This window comes from Oryx dammah, unplaced genomic scaffold (assembly GCF_014754425.2).
Source record: "Oryx dammah isolate SB20612 unplaced genomic scaffold, SCBI_Odam_1.1 HiC_scaffold_10, whole genome shotgun sequence".
Lineage (NCBI taxonomy): Eukaryota > Metazoa > Chordata > Mammalia > Artiodactyla > Bovidae > Oryx > Oryx dammah.
Window position 1 is genome coordinate 66855923 of NW_024070194.1, and position 16648 is coordinate 66872570.

At 44.0% G+C, this 16648-nt stretch overlaps 1 long non-coding RNA gene across 1 annotated transcript; it reads right to left on the bottom strand.

Annotated features, from left to right (window-relative positions):
- Window positions 1-1068: 1068 nt before the first annotated feature.
- LOC120869276 lies at window positions 1069-5011 on the bottom strand. The gene is made up of 2 exons (XR_005722507.1): window positions 4636-5011; window positions 1069-1822 (listed from the first exon to the last, which is right to left on the bottom strand). It is a non-coding gene; the product is annotated as an uncharacterized LOC120869276 (long non-coding RNA).
- Window positions 5012-16648: the final 11637 nt, after the last annotated feature.

Below are 16648 nucleotides of genomic sequence, written 5' to 3' on the forward strand. Positions count from 1 at the left end.
TACAGTTGGATAAACTTACTCTGACCTACATGGGTCGGGAGCACTTTGGTGAAAGGGGACAGTGGACATTTGTGAACACCATCCCAGCTTGCATCACTGCCTTTTATTGACGTATAGTTGATTTACAATGTTGTGTCAACTTCTGCTCTACAATAGTGATTCAGCTGTGCAAATATATATATATATATATATATATATATATATACACACACGCACGCATATACATTCTTTTTCATATTCTTTTCTGTTATGGTTTATCATAGGATATTGACTATAGTTCCCTGTGCTATACAAGTAGAACCTTGTTGTTTAGTCATTCTACATATAATAGTTTGCTTCTACCAACCCCCAAAACCCAATCCATCCCTCCCCTTCCTTGCCAACCACGAGTTTGTTCTCTATGTCTGTGAGTTCGTTTCTGCTTCATAGATGGGTTCATTTGTGTTATATTTTAGATCCCACATATAAGTAATATATCATATGGTATTTGTCTTTCTCTTTCTGACTTACTTCACTTTGCATGATAATCTCTAGAGCCAGCCATATGGCTGCAAATGGTGGTATTATTTCATTCTTTTTTTGGCTGAGTAATATTCCATTGTATATATGTACCACATTTTCTTCATCCATTTCTCTGTGGATGGACATTTAGGTTGCTTTCATGTCTTGTCTACTGTGAATAGTGCTGCTGTGAACACCGGGGCACATGTATCTGCTTATGAATTTTTAAAACTGGAACTTTATATGATAAATTTCCTTATTGTTTAAGCCACTCTGAGGCAGCCTTTCTGGTATTTACATCAAAGAGAGTTCTAACCGACTGATAATAGAAAAGAATTTAGTACTTAAACTTGACAGAAAATCTATGTTGTTACCTTAGAAGATATCACAGGTACACTTCGTGGAAGTACATGGATGTGCATGGAAGTACATGGATATTCTTGGATATATTCTTTAAATTGTACATATGCATTATGTGCATTTTTGTATATATGACCTTTCACTATCAGAAAGAAAATAGTTAATATTATTATCCACCCAAGCAGGCAGAATAACCAATAGGATTCATTCAAAAAATATTTATTGAATGTCTATTATTTGTCAGATATATTCTAAGTCTTAGGGATATGGTTAGGGAACAAGAGAAAAATCCCCATTCAAACCCAGAGGATCTATAGGAATGTCAGGGAATGATATGTGCTATGAAGGAAAGTAAAGAAGGTTAAGGGAGGCACAAAGAAGTGCTGTTATTTTAGGCAGTGGGGCTGGGAAGTCCTCTCTGATGAGGTAACATATGAACAGAGACCTGAAGAAGTGAGGGTGAGCCTTGTAGATACTGGGGGATTCAGAAAGAGCTCTCCATGCATGGGAGCAGGGGTGCAAAGGTCCTGGGGGTAGGAGTGAGCTCAGAGCACTCTGGACACAGCATAGAGGCAGGTGGGCTAGAGTGCAGGGAGTAGAGAAGTGGGCATCGGAAAGGAATCCAGGGACTTCCCTGGTGGTCAAGTGGTTAGGACTCTGCAATCCCACTGTAGGGGAAAGGGGTTCGATCCCTGGTCAGAGAAATAAGATCTCACATGCCACGTGGTATGCCTCCGCCTCCCCCAAAACAAAAGGCAGCCAGGAAACCCAGCACTGACAAGGACTTTGATTACCTCAGAGAGAGATGGGGTCTGTTGGGAGGATTATGAAGGAATATTAGGACCCGAATCAGTATTCAAAAAATCACTGTTGGGATTTGAGGCAGTCTGTAGAGACTAAGGACGTGGGGGCTCTGACACTGCTTGCTTCAGCAGACTTCTAAACAGCAAAAAGCACTGACCTGAAAGAGAAGAACACGCAGGTCATTGCATTTATTTTTTGTCCCCAAAGTCATTCTGCAGGATACCCTTCCCCCTGACGACTAGGGAGCCTGTAAACACAGCAGGAGTGGTGCCTGTGACTTTGCAGAATGGGAGTGCCTGCCTTGGGTGTTGGGTAACCTCTGACCTGGAGGCAGCCCTGGGCAGCCAAAGCAGCAGTAAGCACGAAATTCATGGTTCTGCTGAACCCCTGGGCTCTGCTTCTCTTCTGTCCAACACATCTGTAGTTTAGTCCGTGGGCTGGTTCTATGTAACATGGTTTTTAAAATGCTCACTTAACCTAACCAGATTTCTTCTACGTTTTCCAAAAGGGAGAGGGCAAAGAGAAGAGGTTTGAAAGAGCATTAATAACTCTCCAGATGATCTCTGAATACTCCTTCTATGGAAGGATTAAAGGTTTCTTTGAGGCAACAAGCCAAAATACCCCCCTATGGTGCTGCATTCAAATTAACTAATGAGATAAGCCTCCTGTTTTAGTTTCCTGTCTTGGGTTATAATTGCTGCTGCAGCCTCACTCATCATTTCCTGCAGGTTTTCCTTCTCTGGCTGTGATAAATATTAATGTCTTTAATTTTTCATTCCTCCCTTGGGCCTGGAATTCTGTGAAAAGTGAGATTTTCTTGTTCTTGAGGCTTTTTCAGCAATGAGCAATTTTCATTTTCTGTAACAGATTCTCTTAGGTTAGTTTTAAATTTAGACCTGCACTTTGGTTTTCTTTGACTGTTTTAAAAAAGACTGAGAAGCCTATCGCAGCCAGAGCTGAATTCAAGGATTTGAAGCTTCTCATAGTTTTTTATTTTTTTCTCTTGAGAGTCCTTCACCTGGGTTGTCAGTTGCCTGTGATTCTAGACAGCGTTCTGTTTGTATAGGAGCATGTCCTTTACTTTGCCCAGATACAAATGTCATATCTTTCGTCGGGTTTTCAAAATATTCCTACTAAAATAAATTTAAAACATTCAGAATCCCTGCTTAATTAACCATTCTGGGGAGTATTGCTTTGGGCAAATCTAGTGACTAATCCTTGAGATACGTGGAAGCAAACATAATCATATCTTCTAGAGACTGTAGGGAAAGGCTCTCTTCTCCCTTAGAACCACAGGGCATTTGAATTAAAGATGACTTCCACTTCCCCACTTCTGCACTGCACAGATGCAGAAATGGATTTCTCAGATCTCACAGCTCTAAAGCAGCAGAGCTGGGATGTGGGATTCAGTAAATACCAGAAGCAAGGTGACACCCTAGCACTCCACCTCCCAAACTCTTCTCCATTAGGACACACTAGTTTATTCCCTGCAATGTCGGCAATTTCATTCCAAGTACGTAAGTAACATTTAGTAATGGACAAGAAACCTAACAAACTACACAAAGGGTCTGAATGTCCTAAACCTGAGAAATTATTTCTTTAAAAAAAATTATTTATTTGGGCGCACCGGGTCTTGGTTGCAGCACTCGGCATCCTCAATCTTCACTGCGGCGCCAGGGTCTCTAGTTGTGGCCTCTGGACTCTTAATTGCAGCATAGGGCATCTAGTTCCCTGACCAGGGATTGAAACTGTGTGTGCTCCCTACAAAGGAAGCACTGAGTCTTAACTGCTGGATTGCCAAGGAAGTCCTAGAAATCATTTCTTGTCCTTTGCAGCCTACAGAAAATAGCCCTGTGCTTATCACGGGCTCCAGCCATTGCATTGTTGGTTATCTCTTTGTATCCATGTTCCCCATCTCCCCTGGGATTTGGGGGGCCCTGAAGATAAGGACCTTATTATGAACGCTTTTCTGTCCAAGAGGGTGTGGCACACAGGCCTGAGCACTATTTGTACATTCCATTGCACATTTAAGGCCTTGTCTAGCTTTTCACTCTGGATCATTATTCTTAAGTTCAGTGCCTTCAAGGGTGGGGCAGATAATGAAGCACAAGTGTAGAACCACACGGACCTGGAAACAACAGAAAGCCAGGAGGACATTCTTGTCGCATCCCAAACATTTGAGGAAATACTTCTGAGGCCAGACTTCCAGCTATTATGGCATGAAAAGGTTGGTAAATCCTCTCCTCCGCAAACAGCATGAAACTGGACAAAAAACTGAGAAGCATTTACTCATGAAAAATAAATAGAGCTTTGTGCAAGAACAGCAGGGTCTACAGCCTCTGTGTCTGCCTCCATCCCAGCCCTCTTCACAGTTCTGGTAGAAATTTTATCAGCAAGGGATTGACCAGAAAAAAAGACCAAGTTCACTGCCAAGGGTCAAGTCAAAGTTGGGCAATGGGTAGAAACCTGCAGCATTGCAGGAGAAACTGGCAGGAGACAAATGGGGAAGACTCCCATCTCTGCAGGTTTGAGAATGTCTCCTGATTGAGGTAGGTGGTGAGCCAGCTACAAATTTAACAGAAACTCTTGGAATGGGAGAGCCAAAGGGTTGAAACGGACTCCCCACACATCCCTGCCGGCTGGGAAACTGTGCATGTGTGCAGGAGGGACCTGAGAGAGCCCAGCAGAACGTGGATGCTGTTGCTCCAGAGCCTCCCACAGAGCCTGAAACATAGGAAGTGCTCCATGCATGTCGAATCCATGAGTGCTCATTGCCATATGCAGTATAGCTATGAGTTGCTATAATTACTTTTCAGAACAATACAGGGTATAAGTAAATATATTAATTAAAAGCTGTATTATTAAATAATATCTGTTGGGAGAGGGCTCAGGAGAAAAGACCCATTAAAGACGTGGGAGCAAATCCAGGGACAAGCGATGGACATGGTAACAAACAAAGCATTTGCTCACCTGGAAAAGCTCTTTTCCTGACACCCTAAGTACACAGGCCTGACTCTTGGTGCTTTTCTCAGTGCAGGCTGGCTCCTTCATGTTGTTGAAATCTTGCTTGGGAGGAAAAAAAAAATTAATGTGATGTGCTTAACACAGTGTTGCAATGAGAAAATTCAGTAAAGTGTTGTTAGGAATGGTATAATAAGGTCTTAAAGACATTCCTGCCTTGATCCAGATTTCATGGCTCCATATCATTTTGCCAGGAATGATAAAGACCCAAATATTAAGATACCTCCTCCATTGCCAGCTCTTGCTCTGTAACTTCCCTCAGTTCAGTTCAGTTCAGTTGCTCAGTCGTGTCCGACTCTTTGCAACCCCATGAATCACAGCACACCAGGCCTCCCTGTCCATCACCATCTGGAGTTCACTCAGACTCACGTCCATCGAGTCGGTGATGCCATCCAGCCATCTCATCCTCTGTCGTCCCCTTCTCCTTCTGCCCCCAATCCCTCCCAGCATCAAAGTATTTTCCAATGAGTCAACTCTTCACATAAGGTGGCCAAAGTACTGGAGTTTCAGCTTTAGCATCATTCCTTCCAAGGAACACTCAGGGCTGATCTCCTTTAGAATGGACTGGTTGGATCTCCTTGCAGTCCCTAGGGAACACAATAAAGCCCAGTAGACCAGAGGTTTGCTCAGAATTTGGGGCTGATTCAGCCTGGTTCTTGGGCAGAAGACTGGCTCCATGTGTGAAGACAGCTTTAATCCACTCTTGGACACTCTAACGAGTAGGACCCTCATACTTCTTTTGATTTCCTGCAGTGCCTCTCTCTACAAACTTTGCTGGAGATCCAGTAGTTAGGACTCCGCACTTTCATTGCAGGAGGTATGGGTTCAGACCTTGTCATGGAACTAACATCTCACATGCCACATGGTGAGGCCAAAAAAAATAAATAAATAAAAATAAACTCAAGTAAGCATCTAACAAAAAAGTGGAAGGAATAAGTAGAGAGGTCAACAGACACATTTTCTCACTGGCAGTAAAATTCTCTGAGAGGATGCCAAGGGCAATATAAACCCAGCCCGACCAAGAAATCAAAGCATCATTTAAAAAGCAAACAAGCTTCATGGGCAAGGATTTCTACTCCCTTGTTAAAGGCAACTTTAGGACTAGACAAAACAAACAGCAGTGGAGGAGGGTTATTAAATGCAAACTTGTGTGTGCTGTACAGACATATTTTCTACTTGATCACTCGGTCTGTCTCTCTGTCTCTCCCTCTCTTGATATTCTGTATAAGGATCAACGGAGGAACTTGTTAAAATTGCAAATACCTGCATTCCTCCAAACCCTGAGGTTCTGCTTCAGCGGGTCTGGTATGAAACATTCCAGGTGATTCTAATATGCATGGCCCTAGGAGGAAATTCTGACAATCATTGATGATTGTTTCTGAGCTACCAAAGTGAAGACAGCTTTAATCCACTCTTGGACACTCTAATGAGTAGGACCCTCATACTTCTTTTGATTTCCTGCAGTGCCTCTCTCTACAAACTTTTATTAGGTGCATAGTAGTTCTCTAATAAGAAAAATAATTATTTTTGTTATACAGCATCATGTTATAGAATGCTGACTCTAAACATGTTGAATCCAATGCCTTTTGCATGTGGCAATCTAGTTTTCCCAATTAGGCTTCCCTGGTGGCTCAAATGGTAAAGAATCTGCCTGCAATGCAGGAGACCTGATTTCAGTCTCTAGGTTGAGAAGATCCCATGGAGAAGGGAATGGCAACCCGCTCCAGTATTCTTGCCTGGAGAATTCTATGAACAGAGGAGCCTGATGGGTTACAGTCTTTAGAGTTGCAAAAAACCAGACACAACTGAAGCAACTTAGCAGCAGCAGCATGCCAATACTATCCTGTTTTGATGGCTGTTGCTTTTAGTATTGTTTGAAATCAAGAAGCATGATGCCTCCAGCTTTGTTCTTCTTTGTCAAGCTTGCTTTGGTTATTTGGAATCTTTCTTGGTTCTATACAAATGTTAGGAGTATTTGTTCTATTTCTGTGAACAATGCCATTGGAATTTTGATAGGGATTGTATTAAAGCTCAAGGTGGCTTTGGGTAGTATTAACAATATTAGTTAATATGGGCATATTAACAATATTAGTTCTTCTAATCCATGAACATGGAATATCCTTCCATTTATTTGTAGCATCTTCAGCTTCTTTCATCAGTATCTTCTAGTTTTCGGGGTACAGGTCTTTCACCATCAAGGGGAATTCTCGAGTTCCCACGCTTCATCCTTGTTTCTCCACCTCTTCATTCTCTTTCTCTGTTAAGAATTCTTTCTCCTTGACCTTTCTTCCTTTTGTAATCCTTTCACTAATTGTAAAGAGCTCTCCAAGCAAAGCCAGAAACTGAACCAAGATAAGAAGCCTTCTCCTCCTTGCCAAGAGCTCACTCATTCATTCACTCATTTGTTAATTCCACAAACAATGGTTGAGTGCCTACTTTATGCCAGACTTGTCCTTAAAATGAGAGGTACAGAGGTGAAGAAGACAGGCAAGGTGACTGCTCTCATGAAGCTGATAATTGTAGTGCAAGAAAATAGACAAGAGAGGGAGTAAGAGCTGAGGAAAGAAAGAAAATCAGAGTTGTAACTGCTGAGAAGAGAATTAAAGTGAGATGGTGGATGGTGTGACCAGAGGACTCCAGACTGGGTGGTTAGGGAAGAGTTATCTCAGATTAAACGTCTGAGAAGCATGTCAATGTCAAGCAATCATTATGCTAATATCAGAAAGATGTGCGTTCAGCCAACAGGGACTGTGCTCAGGGAGTTTAAGATGAGACCAAATGAAATACAATTAATGGTATAACTTTGTGCCCCCACTAAGTACATTTTCAAAAAATCTTATTTCTCTTTTTCATATCTCCATTAAAATGGACTATTCAGAATCATAGCCAACTGTGGAGAAATGGAGCTTAGCGAGTACGAGAGCCTACTGAGAAATGTTAGCCACTGAACAGAATAATCAATTCTGATAGATTTTCTTTCTACAGTAATTAATTTGCCACCCTTCCTACGTGAGAATCCTGCCTTTTCTTATTCTCAAAGTAGAAAAGAAGAACAAACCCAAGCCCAACCCAAAACATCCCATCTCACTCCAAATAGCTCCAGCCATGAAAGAAGAGATTGCTATCAGGGTACAAGGTCATTAAATTCTGTAGTGATTGGAGCAAAGGAACAGAGAAGAGGTGAAGTTTTTGGCAAGAATGCTCCAGGAACTACACCCTTCCTCCTTTGTTGTTTAGAGCAAACTTGCAATAGAATACTAAAGATATACGTTATAAACTGTTTGACCAATACACCAGCTGTGGACTGGATTGTCCCTCCCAAATTCACGTGAAGTCCCAAACCCCTCATGTGACTGAATTGGAGATGGGGGCCTTCAAGGTGGTGATTGAGGTTAAAGGGGGTCATAAGAGTGGAGCCCTGATTCCATGGGCCTGGTGCCCTTATAAGCAGAGGAAGAAACACCAGAGATCTCTCTCTGCCACATGAGGACTCAAGGAGAAGGCAGCCATCTGTAAGTCAAGAAGAAAAGCACTCGCCAGGACCGGACTGTGCTTGCTCCTTGACCTTGGACTTCCAGCCTCTAGAACTCTAAAAAAAATAAATTTCTGTTGTTTAAGCGTCCTAGTCCATGGTATTGGGTTGGCAAAAAAGTTTGTTCAGGTTTTTTTCTTATGGAAATATTTTGTGATGCTGCCTGAGCAGAATAAGACATCACTCATCTCCCACTGGTACAGAGATGGTGCGGTAAAAGGAGCAGAGGAACATGATTCCCCACCCCCGGTCCAGGGCTGGAGAAGTATCTAATGAGATCACAGTGCCTCAGATTAAAAATATATAGATCATTTTCATTACTTGTAACTAATGTAATATTTAAAGTGAAAGTTTAATAATTAAAAAGTTTTTTTTCATTTACAGCAAGCTATTTGAAATGTTTGTTGAGTGAATAAATGAATCTATGAAAATGATACCATAATACGACCCCACAATAGATAAGACCTGTATGTTTACATTTTCTGCCAGTATTAAGGTCAGCTTTATGTTGGACCAAGACTGGACCTGTATTAAGCAGGTGTGTATCAAGGGCAGAGCTCAATGTTGGGGTGCAGGATGACTTTAGGGGACCCCAAGCACTTTTGACTTGATGGGCTCCTTCCTCCATGAAAGAAATTTAAAATTATATTTTATGATGACATTCTTTTGATTTTAGAAGAAATGAACATGAAAACATTTTTTTGTGAGCTGGTTAAAGTATCATGCGCCCTGACGGAGTTTCCTTCCTTCTCTGCATCTGGAGTCTTGAGTCCTATTTCTGTCACTTCTTAGCTGTGAGATTTGGGAACAAGCCCTTGACATCCTTATCAATAAAAATGAGAAAAAGGAAGGTGTAACAATATGGAGAAAAACCTTCTTTGTTAGCAGGAAACTTCTTTGATGGAGGGGTTCTTGGATAAGGGTCTCAGAATGGGGTACCCTGGAGGGGTCATGCTGCCTCGTGAGGAGTGCGGAGTGAGCTGGAGCCAAAGACAGAAGACTCTGCCCCTCCTCCACCAGGCCTGGCCAAGGAACTTTGTTCTCAAGGACAGAAACGTTAAAGCCAGAGTCTTCAGAAGAGGCTTATCTTCATCTCCTCAGGTCATCCTCAACAATATTCCCATTTCCCTTAATGCTTTCTGAGCACTGAATCTATGTTGGGGGAGAGAAGGATGCTGAGCTCTTCTCTGAGGGCCTGGGTCTAGCACAGAAGCAGCTTCCCTCTTCCCCTGCCTCCAGTTATGTGGGAAGCTCTTGGCCCAGTGCCTGAGAGCTCTCAGTACACATTACCCTCTGATGTGAGCAGCCCAAGGCAGGCATGAAAACACGGTTCTGGCCTCATTTGCAGCATCAGTACTATGTTTAGCTAATAAACTAACTGGCCAGATGATTGTCCAGAGCAGAGCTTCTCAATTCAATTGGCAGTGATCTTTTCTCTCCCTTTGTCCCAGAAGACATTTGGCAAAGTCTGGAGACAAAATCGGTTGTCACAGCTGCCTGGGGAGGGTGCTATGGGCATCGAGCAGACAGAAGCTGCATTGCACAGACAGCTACATGACAAAGCCTCATCTGGCCCTGAATGTCCACAGTACTGAGCTTGAGAACCCTGATATGGGGTCTTTCCTCTGATGGCCACCCAGAATGAAAAATCAGGGAGCAGTCTTTATAGCATACTCTGAGGTCAGCTTTTTCATACTGTTCATGGGGTTCTCAAGGCAAGAATACTGAAGTGGTTTGCCATTCCCTTCTCCAGTGGATCACATTCTGTCAGACCTCTCCACCACGACCTGGCCATCTTGCGTGGCCCCACACGGCATGGCTTAGTTTCATTGAGTTAGACAAGGCTGTGGTCCATCTCAGCAGTGGCCACAGGACTGGAAAAGGTCAGTTTTCATTCCAATTCCAAAGAAAGGCAATGCCAAAGAATGCTCAAACTACCGCACAATTGCACTCATCTCACATGCTAGTAAAGTAATGCTCAAAATTCTCCAAGCCAGGCTTCAGCAATACGTGAACCGTGAACTCCCTGACGTTCAAGCTGGTTTTAGAAAAGGCAGAGGAACCAGAAATCAAATTGCCAACAGCCGCTGGATCATCGAAAAAGCAAGAGTTCCAGAAAAACATCTATTTCTGCTTTATTGACTATGCCAAAGCCTTTGACTGTGTGGATCACAATAAACTGTGGAAAATACTGAAAGAGATGGGAATACAAGACCACCTGACCTGCCTCTTGAGAAATCTGTATGCAGGTCAGGAAGCAATAGTTAGAACTGGACATGGAACAACAGACTGGTTCCAAAGAGGAAAAGGAGTGTGTCCAGGCTGTATATTGTCACCCTGCTTGTTGAACTTACATGCAGAGTACATCATGAGAAACGCTGGACTGGAAGAACCACAAGCTGGAATCAAGATTGCCAGGAGAAATATCAATAACCTCAGATATGCAGATGACACCACCCTTATGGCAGAAAGTGAAGAGGAACTAAAAAGCCTCTTGATGAAAGTGAAAGAGGAGAGCGAAAAAGTTGGCCTAAAGCTCAACATTCAGAAAACTAAGATCATGGCATCTGGTCCTGTCACTTCATGGGAAATAGATGGGGAAACAGGGGAACAGTGTCAGACTTTATTTTTTTGGGCTCCAAAATCACTGCAGATGGTGACTGTAGCCATGAAATTAAAAGACGCTTACTCTCTTGGAAGAAAAGTTATGATCAACCTAGATAGCATATTCAAAAGCAGAGACATTACTTTGCCAACTAAGGTCTGTCTAGTCAAGGCTATGGTTTTTCCTGTGGTCATGTATGGATGTGAGAGTTGGACTGTGAAGAAGGCTGAGCGCCGAAGAATTGATGCCTTTGAACTGTGGTGTTGCAGAAGGCTCTTGAGAGTCCCTTGGACTGCAAGGAGATCCAACCAGTCCATTCTGAAGGAGATCAGTCCTGGGTGTTCTTTGGAAGGACTGATGCTAAAGGTGAAACTCCAGTACTTTGGCCACCTCATGAGAAGAGTTGACTCATTGAAAAAAACTCTGATGCTGGGAAGGATTGGGGGCAGGAGGAGAAGGGGACAACAGAGGATGAGATGGCTGGATGGCATCACGGACTCGATGGACGTGAGTCTGGGTGAACTCCGGGAGATGGTGATGGACAGGGAGGCCTGGCGTGCTGCGATTCATGGGGTCACAAAGAGTCGGACACGACTGAGCCACTGAACTGAACTGAACTGAACTGATTGTGCCCATCTTTGCATGAAATATTCCCTCTAATTTTCTTGAAGAGATCTCTAGTCTTTCCCGTTCTATTGTTTTCCTCTATTTCTTTGTATTGATTACTTAGGAAGGCTTTCTTATTTCTCATTGCTATTCTTTGGAACTCTGCATTCAGATGGGTATATCTTTCCTTTTCTCCTTTGTCTCTCATTTTCTTCTTTTCTCTGCTATTTGTAAGGCCTCCTCAGACAACCATTTTGCCTTTTTGCATTTCTTTTTCTTGGGGATGGTATTGATCCCTGCCTCCTGTACAATGTCAGGAACTTCCGTCCATAGTTCTTCAGGCACTGTCTATCAGATCTAATTCCTTGAATCTATTTGTCACTTCCACTGTATAATCGTAAGGGTTTGATTTAGGTCATACCTGAATGGTCTAGTGGTTTACCCTACTTTCTTCAATTTAAGTCTGAATTTTGCAATAAGGTGTTCATGATCTGAACCACAGTCCACTCCCGGTCTTGTTTTTGCTGACTGTATAGAGCTTCTCCATCTTTGGCTGTGAAGAATATAATCAGTCTTATTTTGGTATTGACCATCTGGTGATGTCCAGGTGTAGAGTCATCTCTTGTGTTGTTGGAAGAGGGTGTTTGCTATGACCAGTGCGTTCTCTTGGCAAAACTCTGTTAGCCTTTGCCCTGCTTCATTTTGTACTCCAAAGCCAAAATTGTCTGTTACTCCAGGTATCTCTTGACTTCCTGCTTTTGCATTCCAGTCCCCTATCATGAAAAAAAAACAACTTTTTTTGGTGTTAGTTCTAGAAGGTCTTGTAGGTCTCAGAACTTCATGGCTGCATTTAGGCCACTGAGATTTCTATCTAGAGCTAAGCTACCACTGCCCTCTGCTGGAGACGTTTGGAACTGCAGCTATAAGTGCTGAGACTAAGGAGTAATTCAACAGTGGTCTTGTGCCAGGTGATCACACCAGGACTCCCTCCCTTTACTGGATTCTTGGAACTCTCTTCGCCCCTCCCTTGGGCTGGCATCTCAGCCTGGGTTTTCTCAGAAAGCAGAGCCTGAGCCCAGGTCTGCATGGAGGTAGTTATTTTGGAAAGTGATCCTTCGGAACCTCAGGGAAAGACATCCAAGGGGGTTGTTGTGAGATGAGAGAATTTGTGCTTGCTTGTCATTGCCTGCCCTGGTCCTGGGTGCAGGGCTCCTGAGACTCTTGGGATATCCTGGGAGACAGCAGCATTTTCTGTTCTGAGAAGGGGACTCTGGGATCCACTTCAGCATAGTCAGGGGTTGGCTGGGAGGAGCAGGGACAGGGCGGGCAGCACAAGACTGGCCATAACGGCTATGAAAGCTGGGCCATGAGTACCAGGGAGTTTATTACTCATCCTCTTGATTTTTCCCTATGTTTGAAATTGTTCATAATAATTTAAAAATCCTTTTGGGGGTAAAAAATATTTATCCAGGCTAGATTTATGTATCTGGTGGTAGGGAAGATGGAGGAGGGTGTATGAAGGCTGACATCCATACTGATGAATGACAAGAGCCTCAGATGTCCCCAGATGCTTTCCTGAAGCATTGCTGTGTGCAGACAGTGCATGTCAGGGGCAAGGTAAACAGTCCGTTAAGGAAACTAGACACCTTGCACCAATACCTGCTGGTTCCAGACTTTTCCAAGGCGGGACTCGTCATTCATGGTGAGCTCTTGTTGTCTCTGAGAAGTGAATCCTAGTGATCATTTCACCAGCAAGTTCTCTGTAGTTCATTTTAAAAAGAAACAGAGAATCAGACCTGAAATATGTCTTTAAAAGGATGGGGAGCCCCACGCTGGAAGCTGGCTGGTTGTCTGAAGTCAGTGCCAGAGCCCCAGGGCGGCTGTCAGCCCAGAGGAGTGTTTAAGTGGTATTATCTGAGCTCCTTGCTGCTGCAGGGATGGATGTTTTCTAAGTGGAACCTCTTCTCCTCACAGTGATCAGGCAAATCTCCAAGTAAAATCGCGGTCACAAAGAACATCACCAGGCCCCTAATGAGAAGCTGTTGACAGAAAAATCACTCTGACACTCATCAAGACGCCAATAAATGTCAAGGGAGGGACGAGAGACACCGCAGATCATAAATTCTTTCTCCAGGGGCCTCTAGAACAGAGTTTGGAGACGAAACTCTTGCATTGCCTTTCTCCTGAATGGTGCTAAGGAAACTTCCAGAAAGCTTGGAACATTTATTGGGCAGTTCACCCTGATGATCTGGAGGGGATGTCACTTGGAGGGGCACCCCAACTTTCAGTCAGAGCATCCTGTGTTGGGTACCAAGTTGGCTAGGTCTGTATCTCTTTAGTCATTTAGACCTTATCTGTGTGATGTCACAGTTTGTAAGGTAGCTGAGTGCTGAGATCCCTTCTGACTTGAAATGCTAAAGCTTTACATAGAAGGATCCATCTGCTCATGAATAAGTCAGAATTTATTTTTCCTCTTGATTCCTGTAGTACTTACTGCCTGTGGTGTTCATTTGGCAACCGGCCTGGTGGCCTCATTGTAAGATGTGTTCTGTGGCTAAATCCTGTTTCTACCTTTTTTGTGAGGGGAGGGGGTATTCTTTACCTCTTGCCAACTAACCATAAGTTTTTTCTCTCTCTGTTTTATCACCAGAAATGTAAGCATTTGGAGGCCAAAACACGTGTCAGCTGTGCTTTAAAGAAAGAAAATGGACTTTTCGGAATCCCCTGGATCTGATTTTATCCAATGTGACTCCTGTATACTAACCTACACAGAAACTCTATAAAGCTTTCCTGGACATACAGAGAAAACATGGATTTAATTCACATTCTGTTCAACTGCTTAACTTTGCAAAACTGATTTAGAAAATATGGTCTGAGAATTTTTAAGAAATTTCTCATGTCTCTATCTTGAGCTTGGATGGGGTTGGGGGGAACTGTGCCCTGGCTACATTGAACTGGACCCAGCCAATCCCATGGGAGACCTGCTCCGTGCTGGGCAACATCCAGGCTCTGAGAAATAAATGACAAACACGACTGATGTGGCCTGCAGTGTTGGAGCACAGGGGCATGATACACTAGACTGTGAGTTAAAATAATAATTCAGCGTGCTTCCTGCACAACAAAAGTATCTACAAAGTGATGGGATGTTGCCAGACTCAACCCTGCCCCCTACTGGCTGTGTGATGACAGGCACGTCACCTAGTACCTTTGTGTTTTAGTTTCTTTTCTGTAGAATAAGGTTCATAAAGCCTAGTGCACAGAGATTTTGTGAGGATTTATGTATTAACATCCATAAAATGCTTCAAATGGTGCCTGGCACAGAGCAATCACTACATCAATCAAAGCACTGGTAAGCTTTAAATCTCAGGACACTTTGACCCATACATTCCCCCGCCTTTTTCTAAATTCCTAGAAATTTCTTAAAGTGGTAAGTACCACCTCAATACAAAATTTGGTGAGGTATATATTGAAAACATAGAACAGAAGCGAGAGACTTCTTAAATGTGTAGACAAATACCTGCAAATTGGTTTTTGGGTCAAAGCTGAGACATCATTATAAAATCAATGGGGACTTCAGGGTGCATCATGGTGGGAACATAAACCCCACAACGCTGGACTCACCCAGCCCCTAGTCTTCCCCCCTGCCTTGCCTGTGGCAACAGCCATCTCCTCTCCCCCAGGGAGCCAGAGAGGGCCAGGCCATCCCACCAAGACACCCTACAGGTCCAGGATAGCCTGCCAGTTTCCAGGGGGCCTCTGTTTGGAACCTGAAAGATACATGTGGAGCTCCAGACTATGAAAGAAAACCCTTGCATGACTGAAATTTCACAAATTTATTAATGGTACAGGTCAACTTCAACCAACCCTGGCCTCTTGATGACTGCAAGAAAAGAATACTCATTCATTAATCAAATATTTAAAAACAATTTAAAAGCTTAGTGCAGTGGGTTTGCAGAAAGCAGAGAGGAAAGGGGGCGCCCTAGACAAAACTAAGCTTCCCTGGTGGATTAGTCGGTAAAGAATCTGCCTGCAATGTAGGAGACCCAGGTTCAATCCCTGGGTTGGGAAGATCCCCTGGAGAGGGAAATGGCAATCCACGCCAGTATTCTTCCCTGGGGAAATCTCATGGACACGGGACAGAGGAGGCTGGCATGCCATAGTCCATGAGGTTGCAAGAGTCAGACACGACTTAGTGACTAAACCACCACCAGACAAAACTAGGGTGATTGCCAGTTTCGATAGAGCTCTGCCCACCGTGCTAGCCCGACACCTTTAAAAGGTTCAGGTGTGGCTCCCAAGAACGGAGGCTCTGTGATGGAGTTCTTGTTCTCCAGGGTAATCAGGTGTTTTCACTCTTCACCACTTCCAGGGGAAAATTCCAGCTTCTCCTTTTGTAGATTATTTTCTTTGGGCAAAGCTACCTGTTTCCCGGTCTTGTTCCAAGTTTCCAGTCCAGTGCTGCAGAATCCACAATGTCACAACCAGGAGGACAAAAGGGTCCACGCAGCATTTTTACAGAAGGGGACCTTGGCGCTGAAAGAGGTCCCGTCACCCGCACCGTCACACGACTGGTTCGTGGCAAACCTGGGACTTGAACCTGGTGTTCTTCGAGGTCAAACCTGTGCTTTCCTCGGAATTCCCTTGGTAAGCAAAGCTGTGTTGCTGCGGCTTGGCAGTTTCTGATTGGTTTCCTTTGAGTGAGTTGGTCGTCTATTGACTGAACGGCGATCTTTTGGGGGAGAAAAGAACACATACGGTGTCAGGGGCAGGGGATCCACAGTCAGCTAGATGCTGGTTCGACTGTGGCCACCGCCTTCACTTCTCTGAGCCTTCACCTACCAGGGCAGCACAGAGAGCTCCTTCCTAGGTTAGCCTGGCTCAGCATATCTGGCGGGTCTCCGCACAGTCGCTGCGGGGAAATTAACTACCTACCCGCGCTGTTTTCTCGGGGGCTCAAGCCGGGCGGGAGCATTTGCCCCTTTCACTGACTTTCCAGCCCCGTCCCCTCCCGGCGCGGGGACCACTGAGCTCAGAGAAGCTCCCTGAGCAGCGGATGGTGCAGAAGGAAAGGTGAACACACGCTTTCCAAAAGCGGTCCTCGTGTGCCAAACAGAGAGCTTTCATTCGCTGTCCCAGTGGAAGGAAGTAGAGATGCAGATTAACCCCCAATTTATATCTGCCTTGGGGATGACTTATGTGACACTGGTGGTTGGGTAGCA